This window comes from Adelges cooleyi, unplaced genomic scaffold (genome assembly GCF_023614345.1).
Source record: "Adelges cooleyi isolate 19-005CV unplaced genomic scaffold, UGA_ACOO_1.1 ACOO_flye_CR_arks_rails_tigmint_CR_PRNA_9, whole genome shotgun sequence".
Taxonomy (NCBI): Eukaryota; Metazoa; Arthropoda; class Insecta; order Hemiptera; family Adelgidae; genus Adelges; species Adelges cooleyi.
In genome coordinates this window covers 8432040-8444613 of record NW_026096579.1, presented here as the reverse complement: position 1 = coordinate 8444613, position 12574 = coordinate 8432040, and the positions used below count along the sequence as shown (strand labels likewise).

Sequence of the window (12574 nt, the reverse complement as noted above, 5' to 3'; positions counted from 1 at the left end):
ATGAGAACACTGTGCTTGCTATTAAGCCTAAAATTTCATTAACTAACGTGGTTTGTTGAGACTTATCAATTTATATTAGTTGTTTTTACCACGACAATCGCTACATTGATTGTTTTTGATCATCTTTGACATTTTAATAGGTTCATACTTATTATATTGTTACAGAAAAAAATATTAAGTTTCTTGGCCGGACATTATATTGATTTTTTCTCCTTGTGGTTGACGTTTTATTTTTTTCTCAAACCTTATTTTTTCTTCTTTTAAAGGTGTTCAACATTGTCAGAATAACGGCAGCCCGGTCGACTTGACATTGACCCGTTTTCTTTGGCGTCCACACAAAGTCCATTTTGAATTGCAAAAGATTGATGGAACGTTTTCTCCTTTGTTAACGACCTCGGTATAAATACTGGACTCATTTGCGAAAAATATGAAATGTTTAATTGTTTATTTTTCCAGACGTTCCTAGTTCCTTTAACGTAGACGGAGGCAAACAGAATATCAATCAATAGCGTGCTATCATTTATACAATATAATAATATGTTTTACATTGGGCCGACTTTGGAAAAGTTCCATCGTCGCTAAGGATGTTGATATTTGGTTGATAATAATTGATTGCTACTGAACTTGACGCCACACCGAAAACTTTCATAATACATCATAACAACTCGGGTTAGGTTAAAGGATACTTTGTCACGACCATCGACCGCAGTCGATCCATCGAAGGAGTAAACGTTAAGTAGGTACCTACCTCGACTTTTTTTTTTTTAATAAAATACTAACCTAAACTAAATTGGACTAAACTCTAAAGTCACGGTACGCATTTTGTCTTATGTCGAGTGTGATAATTAAATATATTCAGCCGGTTTCGCTAACTATTGTTAAATACAATGTTAATTAACATTATCCATTTAAATTTAACATCTGGTTAAATTAAAGAAGTTTCACCATAACATTAGTGTTGTTAAATTCTATTTGCTAAGTTAACAAAACGTTAGTTGGGTTATCAAAGTGGTTACCTCGATTCCAACGTTCTCATTGGTTATTAAGATATGTGATAACTGATAAGCGATTGTGTTATTTAATTTGTCAGTTTGTTATTATTTGACATTTTATTTTACATTCTTTCAACGTTTCGGTTTATATACATAATTTATATATGATTTTTTAATATACTGTTTAGATAGTCTATACCTTTCTAAAAATAGTTTGTCATCAAGGTCATTAAACATTTTTTTCCATTTTGAAGGCCTAAAAGAATAAGAATTATTTCCATTGTCAGGACAGGCAAGACATGATAATATTATCTAAATTACAAAATACAATAAATTATGATATTTGAACCTATAGTGCAAGTTCAAGTGTTGTGCCATTACTTTTTATCCAAACTACCTACATAAAATAATTTTTGTTTACCTAATAAAGGGATATTGAAGCTGTCATTTCTATTGTTCTCTAAATACTCAATACAAAGAAGTTCCTCATCAAATGTGTAATTTATTTTATATATTACTAGTACAACAAAAATATTAGTCAACCAAAAATTATAAAACAATTTCTGAACTATAATAATATAAATATTATATATAAATAAATACATTTTATTAACTTTTAAACAAACCGATTTTGGGTGTTTAATTTAACAATCGTTTTAACAATGTGTTAAGGCTATCAAGTCACGATGAAACCCAATTTTAACTAACTAGTTGTTAGTATCATTAAGAATAAGTTAAATTCCTAACAAATGTTGGTGAAACCGACTGATTGTCGTTAAAGTTATTCAATTCGTTGTTTGAAATGAAATAATAATAATAATTGTAAAAAAAAACCGCATGAATGATATTGGATTTAGCAGAAAAAATAAAAAACCATTTAAAACCTTTCAATGCGTTAAAAAAATACCGCGATATCCATTTGTTTGAATTAAATCTAACAAGACACATTTGGGTTCAAACAATAGGCGCGTGATAAATTACACGCGGTTGTTGCAATATAAAATAAATAATTGATACATATTAACCATATAGACTTATTCATTAATCATTAAACTGCCAAGTGTGTCGAGCATATTGGATTTATTCGTTAAACAAACCATTCCGACAGAACGTTCATTTGTCAGCTGCTAAACCCTTGTACGTCTGACTTAGCGACGTTTCTATCTATCACTGTGTATCCAATACCGCCGGCTAATATACTCTAAACCCCTAGTCAAACCGCCGGGCGATGACTTAATCGCAATAAGACATTGCAAATCCATTCGGAGGCGCCTCTTAACGGTTCACTATAGCACGCAGCTGGCGGCGGTTATACAAAAACGGTTTTGTGTGCAGCAGGTGTAGAGCAAAACCGTTTACATTACTTTGTCTACTTTGGCTTTTACTTTTGAATCTGCACCAGAAATCTTACATCCGATGTACTTTATTGGGCAAAAAATTCACCCATTCCCTTTGAAATTGGTAACTGCGTATACTCAGTTAAGAGTGTCCACACTAACATGTAGATACATCAATACATGGATATGTCCTGATATCGAGGACAGTTGTTAGGAAGTGACAGTTGTGAATATTTCACATTTCACATAAATCAATTTCCGTGGCTCGCCAGCAAGTAAGTGCCTACCTAACAAATTCATTTGACTATCCTTATATATATATATATATATATCGTTATATCCTCATATATTCTTATTTCTTAAATATCCTTATATATCTTAGTACATCCTCATATAGCCTCATATATCCTTTTATATCATTATAACTTAATTAGAGCTCTTGTCTCTAATATATAATCACTTACAACCGCTAGATCGTTTATTCACTATTGTCTTATATTGACAACATTATACTTATTTATTTTACAATAACGAATTACAACACTGTACACGTCGATATGTTTTTCAGTCATTTTTTACCATTACAGATTAGATAAGCTGTTAAAAGATCACACTGAACAAGCTACTCGCGGATCTTGTGGACGCTGATTCTGTTTATTTAGAATTCTTCCTTAAGTTTAGAAGAATTGGTGCCTTTTGAGAGTACAAGTACAATGAGCTAATTAAATTCTATCTTGTACTATTTCTAAATCACCGCCCATGTCGATAGGTATTAGGGAATACTTGTTTTAATTATATTGTTTATAGGTAACGACGACAGCAAATTGTCATAGACACATTATCAACCCTAATAGTTTCATTATAATGGCAATTTTAGTACACTCGAGGAATTTGACACTGTCTTTTGACTTTCACCCCGAGACATTACTGTAGAACTGATATTTCTATCTAGGTAATATGAAGCCACACTTTTCTGTTAAATAACAGGCTAGTTGGTGGCCTGTCTGCCTCTCATAGTAGTTATAAATAAGGGGTTTATACTTTTTGACGCACCGTAGTTTCGGTTAGGATAGCTATTTAAATTAGGTAGTCGTTTTGTCTATCTCGACATTTTTAGTCGTACCACCTCTAACGCAGTCTTCTAGCTGTTTGTCTATTTGCCAAAAAGCTCTTTTACCATGTCTATTTTTTTTCCATAATGCGAATCCGTTGATTAATGGTAAGGTTTCTCACTAGTCCGAACAGTGCTGAGAATTTAATGCCGTTTTCTCAGAAAATGCACTTTACTATGTCTCTGGATGTTGTTGCACATTTCGGTTCGTCTCACTCGTTCAATGGACGCAAGGCAATTTCTTAACGTTCTACAACGATTAATCCTGCCGTGGACTTGCCTAATGTACACAAACAACGTACCACACTATGTAGGTCGCTGCCGCACTTTCAATACACTTTTCCATAGCAATCGTCATGAGATGAAAATAATGTCCGTTATGGGTTTCTTTTCTTTAACACACACACACCAATACAGACTTTCTGCCCTATTTGTTCTTAATTGATCCAAGTCATCGGTTCAGAGAGAAAAGTGATTGGAGATAAGAGTTAAGAGATGGTCCAGCTGGATGCTGAAATGATCTATCAGAATTATTGAGGTGAGGTAAGAGATTAGAGATTAGGAATAAAACGGTCGATATTAGAAAGTACCACAAAGTACCAGGGTCTTATACTTGTATATAAAGACATATCAATGTTCCTATGTACTTCCGTGCAATGGAGATCATGTCCTCTTTTTTTTTTTTTTACAAAATTTGGCATATTATGAGTTTGACATGAAATTAAAACATTAAAAAAAAAAAAATTTTTAAATTGAATTGATAGTTTTTTTTGTTATTAATGAAAAAATAATCGATATTGATGTAAAAAAACTTACAGTTGAAAATCCAAAAAGAAAACCATTATAACTTGAGAAAAACAAAACATAATTCAACTTTCGGAATGGTTCTAACGTTATCAAATATCAATCAATCATTGTTATTCCAATAATATCTCTTATTGGACGATTTTCTCTTATCCCTCCTATTGTTCATTATCAGTTATCAATAGTTATTCTTATCTTATTTTTTATCAGTTTTTCAACCTTTATACCTCTAATATGCCCATCGGCTGATTTCCCCTCATATCCTACCGTTAATGCTACCTTAATCCCTCTTGTTTTTATTTCAAAAAGCTTAATAAAGATGTAGTTTTGTTACATTTTGATTTTATTTCTAGTTTTCTAAGCACTATCTCCGTGGCCAATTCTTATCTTACTTAATATTATTATAAGCATTCGGTTTATATTATTATAATATAACATAATATCCGTCACTAGGGATCATCAACTAATTACCATATTTTTTTTTCCAAAACCTGGTTGCGCTTAATTGTTTTTCTAGACTTGTCGAGAAGTCGTTGTGTTTTTTCAGTACATAGTTTTTTGAAAGTAAATAAAAATAGCCTAAGCCACAAATTCCTTTCACTGGGAAGTAACTCGTGTTATTGCCGTCGATATAACAAGAGTACACTGTCATCTGTTATCCGACAATGTTGTTTTGTTTTTACTTAAATTCGAATTGCGTGGAAAAAAAAATGTCTAGACAACGGAACGCAGGTGAATCCGATGAAGATTGATGATATTATTATTGCACACGTTGCAATGATGACAGTGTTCAGTTAGAGGGGTGTTTATACTATTAGGTAGGTATACGCTTTCGGGGGAACAGTCTTGACAACAAAGATGGTTCACAGCGAACGCGTGTTGTCACTCAAAGCAAATTACATCGTTTAAATGAACGAATGTGTCTCGTGTGCCGACTTAACACTGGGAATTAATCACACATATATTGTACAGAAATACCATTGTAGGTGTAACATCTCTGATTTCATCAAACTAATGGATTGCTAGGCAACACGAGCTTTCCTCTAACCGAAGTGAATTTCTCAAAACTTTTCACCGGTATTTTATTTTAATATTGTTTTCTTATCAATCATGAACAATGCCGATACACACACACACACACACCTAAGCATTCTGCAAGGCATATATATTTTTTTAGAACGTGGAGCAAATTATGTTTGGTGCCTTCAATCGATTCGTTATTTAGTAAGAAGACCAGCGACAAAGTCTATGCTCTAAAGTCAACCCACGACTGGGTTTATTGTTTTCTTAAACGATTTTTGTATTTTATTAAATAATGTAAAAGCCGAGGCTGTTAAATCCTCGACTACATGAAAATTATTGGGCGCCGACATAGTATTATTATACTTAATCTTCGCTCGAGCAGGTAAAATTTACAAGGAACAGACTTTCGATTTATTTAATTAAAACGATCAAAAGGTAAATCTTTTTGAAATTTACAAAACCTAGTTTGGGTAGGGACGGTCGCAGGCTATTGGCATTTTTTTTTCATATAATTTATACAAACAAGAACTTTCAGTTGAATTTCCGGACAAAAACGGCTCCAGTTATTGATGGTTTCTTAGTATTTTTTTTTTCTATACCTAAAAATATTGTTTTTATGACTACTTTTTGAGCTTATGTCGATTGTTATAGGGTTTTTATCACATTCATTTGAATGAAATAGGACGAAATTATTGATTTTTGAAAGGTGTACAATTTCTTTCCAATAGGCTATGTATACATATAAGAAAAGGTTTGGAAAGTATAAAGTAACTTTGGTTCCAGAAACAATAAAAAAAGTATACACCGTAAGAGGAAGTACACAATTTTTTTGATTTTAAATTTCAAAGATTTAAACGGATTTTACCGATCATTAACTAAGTACAAATGAATCTTTACGCTTTGTAAGACAAAGGAGCATTTACGCGTTGTATTGTTGTCGTTTAGGACTGTTTCGGTGGAACAATAATAGTTAGTGACAGTTTGCACGTTTGTAAACGGTTGTCTACAAATGACCTGAACGAATTCATAACGGTATAATAATTATTATAGGTAATAGTCAGGTGCTATTATACGTTAATCGTTTCCACTCTGCACAATATAGTACATAAAGCCAAAGTTTTCCTCTACACTAAGTGTTCATTAGGCGAGCACCTCTAATGGGCAATGAACTGTTAAGTGGACAAAAATCGAAATGCCACGGTTGGTGCGTTGAATACACACAAAGACATCACAAGTATATCTTTGAAGGGTGTCAAGATGGATTTCTTCCAGTCAATAATTTGGCGTTGCACAAATATATTTCATATATATTTGAGTTACATGAAATACATGATAAGAAATCGAGAAAATAAAACGAAAAATAAATGGTATAAAAAAAAATACTTTAATGGGACAGATTTTGATCTTACTGAAAAATGTGTAACACATATTTTGAACTATTTCTTAGCTATAAAACATAATAACGTTGAAAAGAGGAAGTTGCATTGACTGTATTGAATTTTCAGGTTGCTATATGTGAATGAAACAACAGTCAATCAATAGGTATTAGGGAAATATTTTCATTACATTTTGATATAATGGTCTATTGTTTTATATATAAAGGGTGTTCCAGCATGAAGGTAAGTAATAGGTGATTCGACATCTGGGGGACCCCTAAATAAGCCCCCCGTTTTCATTTTTTCGATAAGTCAAAAATTAAAAGTTTCGACATTTAAGTAAAAAAATAATGACTTAAGAAAAAAAAAATTGTGTTCCCTGTTATTTAGTGCAAAAAGCTCACCTTAATAGAGGGGTCACATCATTTTCAGCTTTTTCGGCCTCTAACTCAAAAAATGATAAGAGAAAAATGTCTAGAGACAAGAAATAAGAAGTAAATGATAAGTGATAAAAGATAAATGCTAAGAGATAATTGATAAGAGATAAATGATAAAAGATAAATGCCAAGAGATAAACGATAATAGATTAGAGATAAATGATAAGATATTAGTGATAAGTGAAATGATTTGAGACTGGAGGTAAGAAATAAATGATAATATAAGTGATAAGAGAAGAGTAGGAGCCGAAAGGGACTGAAAATAATGAGCTGGAAAAATTCCATTGTCTTATTCCAACGTTTTAGTAGAAAAATCCAAGGTATTGTAATCGAGTTTTTTAATTAAATATATTTTAGTTTCAAAGGTATTGATTTGCGCTAAGGAAAAATGTATCAAGTGTACACCCGTTTTTTTTTTTTACAATAGACGTTGCTAGCTAATGCAGTCTACAACTAAGGATCTGCTAGATACAGTTTTGACTTTTTACAACATTAAAACAGTAATAGTGTACAAACTATATTATATGTTACTGTGATAATAGTATACAACCTCTATATACAATAATTATTATTCCAGATAACTGGCCGGATGCCTGTCGCCGTTTTCCGTCACGCTAAAAAAAACTTTTACATACACACATACTTCTTTTCGTCCTATGCGTGGGTGATAAACTATATATAATAATAACAAGAAGAAGAATAATAATAGTAATAACGTGGCGCGATAAATCAAAGCCCAACAAACCCAAGAGGGGAAAGCAAGTAAAACGTGTGTTTTTCGAATACTCCAAGCGACGTCGCTTGACGGTTCCCAAAAAAACCACTATAGGTGGTTATCTAAAAGGATCTAAAAAAAAAATGTCTTTTTTATCAGATCATTTGGTGGGGGGAGGGGGGGAGAGTATAGTATAGTAATGTAAACAGCTCGAACGGTACGACCGGCACGATTGTAGTGAGTATAAGTATAGAACAGAGTTCTTTTTTTTTTGTGTTAGTGGAACTTTAGAAATTTTAAAAACTATTTTTTATTCAAATTTTTTTCAACCGATTTATACATATTATAATATATCATACATTTTTGTTTTCAAACTTAAATATCATAATATACGGATTGTGTCCGAATAAAATTTGTTTTCCATACGAAACACATGATAATATTATATATATATAAAAAAATCGTACAGCCTTTGAGCAACGCAAAACGTGACACTCGGTTCAAAACACACTATTTATGGATGTTTGCGTGCAGAGTTGGTACCGAACTCGGTGGAATATTAAATAATATATCATAAAACTAACGAAAATCCGATACGGAATACATCTACTTACAACATAATATACAACATGCTAGCGTAAGACACTTGCAATATTTTATACTTTCGTTGAACAGACGCTTGTTATCATCATAATAATACAATACAATATTTTTATCATACACGGAAAATAAAAAAAGCGCTATACATGCTGCTATTCAAGCTTTTAATTGTATATGACAACTTTCTGGTATAATTTATCAACAATTCAGGAATCAAAAAGTGGCACGAGATTCTTTTTTCATAGAACTGCCTATAAAATGTTAACTGAAATTACAAAGAAATTCAATCTTTCCCTCGAAGGAAATGCATTAGACAATGAACATGTCTTATGATCGGCTGATTTCTTAACATGGATATGTTATTAGGCTGGATACAAGAAATTTCATGTCACAATTTTTTCGTTACACTTTCACTTTCAGTTAGAAATGAGATATAAATAATTAAATATTGGATATAAGTGATAAGAGATCAGAGATAAGAGCCGTAAGATAATAGGTAAGTGATAAGATTTAAATGATAAAAAATCCTCTACTATATTTTTTTGTCTTATAAATAATCTCTTATCAGCTAATTATCTTATCAATAACCTCTTATCAGTCAGCCAGGAATTTTCAATATCCTATTATCAACATCCCATTTCTTACTCGTCTAAGCTTATCACTACCCCCTATTCAACCAGAGAAGGTTAGGTTATTAAATCAAACAGAATTTAATACCGGACCTTAAAAATTAATAAAAATATGTTAAAAATTAAAACCAAAGCTTTAATGGTTTCATTGCACTGTAAATATGTATGTGAATCATAACTTAGACTTGTTTTTTAAAATAAACATTATTGGAAATGTTAAAACCGTAACCAATTTAAAAATAATTAAAAAACAAAGCATTATGGTTTTCGGTTTATAATTAAATGGCTTTGAGAACTAACCGAGTTATGTTGTTTTTTCAATAACGTGAAAAAAATTATAACTAAATAACAATTTAAAAAATATTTCTTACAAATATAATACATATGTATATATTTTTTTAATTCGTGTAATTAAGTTTGTATTAATTAATTTTTATTCGTTTGTTTTTCAACCATAATTATTATTATTCATATTCAATGACATCATTTTAAACCAAAATTTGGGTACTTGTTATAACGAGAAAAAGCATTTTAATTTCGGTCTGAAATAATGTTATTTGAAACCAAACACAAACTTTTTGGTGAATTTTGTTTTTGTAAGGACTATAATGATAACTGCATGAAAAATCTTACCGTTTACTGTGCCCTTTTTGGTTGTTGGCCTGTAAAATAAAAAATACAAAATGTTATAACAACATAATATTTTATATAATAACAGTTAATACAAAATATCCAGCACAGTGGACCCCCCAGATGAGTCGCTGGGCTTAGGGTTTTTTTATTGTTTCAGCATCAACAGCAATGGATATTAGCATAGAAAAGTAATGATGCTTATGGAATTGTTAAAATTAAATAGGATAAATTCACTTAATAAAGACTCTTCCACGCGAACCTGTTAAAGTATTCAAAAACAATACACAACACTATACAAGAAATACATGTGGTTAAATTCGTGTTATCAGTGTTTTCCTCGATAAAAAAGCTGTTGAATTTTGTTGAAAAAAAAACTTTTAGACATACACTTGATGAACCGTCGGCTTAATGTTCAGACCAGAGTACAACAAATAACGATTATCTACACTTCATGCAGATACATTTATACATGAATATGTCCTGCAATCTAGTATCCCTAATATCTTATCTCTAATCTACCATCTCCATTATTTAACCTCCATAATCCTTCTCCATACTCATCCATAATTCCTTAATACTCCTCCATAATCCTTCCATAATGCATAATGACGTCAGCACTGTGTCACAAAACGTGACGGACAAATTTTCAGAATGTACATTTTTTTTAGAGAATCCCATTACTTTAAGAATTTTAATTGAAATTGTAATACTTAATACAAAATATATTTAATAGTCATACATTTTCTACTGTGTATCGAGAAGTTTGTAAAATAATTATTTGTGTTTTACTAATGAATGTCTTACCAAATAATAAGCATACGCTTTTGAAATGTTCATTAACCTTTTCCAGACAAGTACCGTCGTATGCACCATCGATCGATTGGCATTGTTATAATTAACAATATACTGCATTTCCGTAATAAATTTACATTATTATTATTATTGCGGCAACTGGTCTGTCGATTGAACGAATATATAAATTACACTTACCTACCTATATATAAGTATAATTATATGCAGAATGTACTTCTGAAAACTCTACTCTACTCTACTAAACCTTTTGCACAGTATTATTATCATTGTATTTCAAACAAGTACCCGTGTAATGCAAAACGGATTACTTATCTGAAATACTATGCAAAACGGCCCTTTTCCATCACTCGACGAAAGGTTCCCTTATACAATACCGAGGTTGTGTAACTAATGCATTTTTACCAATGGCGATTTGAACGTTATATTTGTAAAAATATGTATTTTTTCGATTTAACTAAAAATACATATTCTATATGCGGAAACAGCCTAAATAAAGCGTAATCTCTACTTATACTAACTACTATGCAGTACTATTGCATACCGAATGAATTTCAAATTACCGTTGAACATAATCGGGTATGTAAAATAGACGGGTGGATAAATGATAAAAACCTAACCGTGCGATATTATTGGGGCTTTTCCACTGGGGAAAACCATGACTATGATGACGTCGAGAAAAACCACCTTCGACACGGTGTCAACAACAACAACGTTTCTCTTCACACATCAATCAAATAAAACAAAATGTGTATTTCGCGTAGTGTCTTCTGTTACATTAGGTTCTTTTGTCAAGAGACGTTATTTCTTCCTGTAACTCTGCAAAAGCCTAAAGATAAAGAGATCAAGTACACGTGTGTGTGTGTGTGTGTGTGTTTTGCGGCCATGCCATAATATTGTGATCGTCAGGGCGGAAATCGTACAAATGAAATAAGAAGGAGTTTATAAGCAAGACTGGGACAGAGAGAGAGAGAGAGAGAGGGTAAAAAATTTCATATTATATTATATACCTGACCTTACGGTTTTCGGTGTTCAAACCGTGTTATAATCGAGTTAACGTCACGCCGATGAGCTTGTAGAATAGACTAATTCTACCGTGAGTAAAACGACAGATAAAAACCTTTGCCGGTTGTTAAGGTTGGGACGAGGCGGACGTTTGGAGACGTTTAAAGGAATTCCGAGTTCTATTTTACTTAAAGCCGAACAAATTATTGTAGTAGGTATTTTACCCTTCACGAGAGCAGGAGGGGGGAGGGGGTGAGGATGACAAAAACGTTTTACCAAAAAACGAGTCAAACACACCACCGCCCCTTCATTAAACACAATTAAAAAAAAAAAAAAATATATATATATATATATATGTATTACTCGAGGCCTTCCAGCCATATTCTCATCGATCGATAATATGCAATTCCGGAAATGGCTTAATTATAACCGGAGTAAAAAAAAAAAAAAAACGGTATCCCTTCCAGTCTTGGAATTAATTAAAAAAGAAAATTAGATAGGACTCGATAGGATGCTTTTGAATTCGAGTTCGATTCAAGGTTGAGAAAAGTAATATTATCTTTTAAAATGGACAACGGGTTAAGTGTATATATATAAATAGACACACAATTTATAAAATACAGTTCAAGATATAAATAGCATTTGTTGTGTATAAAAGGAAAAAAACGCACTTTTAGATAATATTGGGAGTTATAAGTATTTTTTTTTTTACTTTTTGTTAAAAAAAAGAAATTGAATGGTAATTATCTGACAATATTTTTTATCTTTCTTAAAACTGAGATAAATTCTCCTTCAGGTTCCATTTAAAACAAATAGACTTGCACTCTAAAAACTGCTCATTTACTTAGAAAGTGCATCTCTTAACACATGTTATTACACAAAAAAAAGTGTTGTGCAAAATAAATATTACCAACTTAAATTTATTTTTTCCAATTTTTTTTTTTTTTTTTATTTCATAGTAAGTTTTTAATCCAAACGTCGACTGCTTGTTGAATTTCTTAATTTTATAATTATTTAAATAAACGTTACTTAAGATATGAGTTATTGTTTTTATTAGTCGTTTATGTAGATACATCAGTACATGGATATGTCCTGCAATCTA

The 12574-nt window shown here is 31.5% G+C and overlaps 1 protein-coding gene across 2 annotated transcripts in view; it reads right to left on the bottom strand.

Moving 5' to 3' along the window:
• The window catches only part of LOC126847006 (cardioacceleratory peptide receptor), a 135835-nt gene that overhangs the window by 53051 nt on the left and 70210 nt on the right, over nucleotides 1-12574 (bottom strand). For both annotated transcript variants that reach the window (XM_050586934.1, XM_050586932.1), the window contains exon 4: nucleotides 9658-9686. The gene's annotated coding sequence lies outside the window, so the exon portion shown is untranslated. The remainder of the gene's footprint in view (nucleotides 1-9657; nucleotides 9687-12574) is intronic.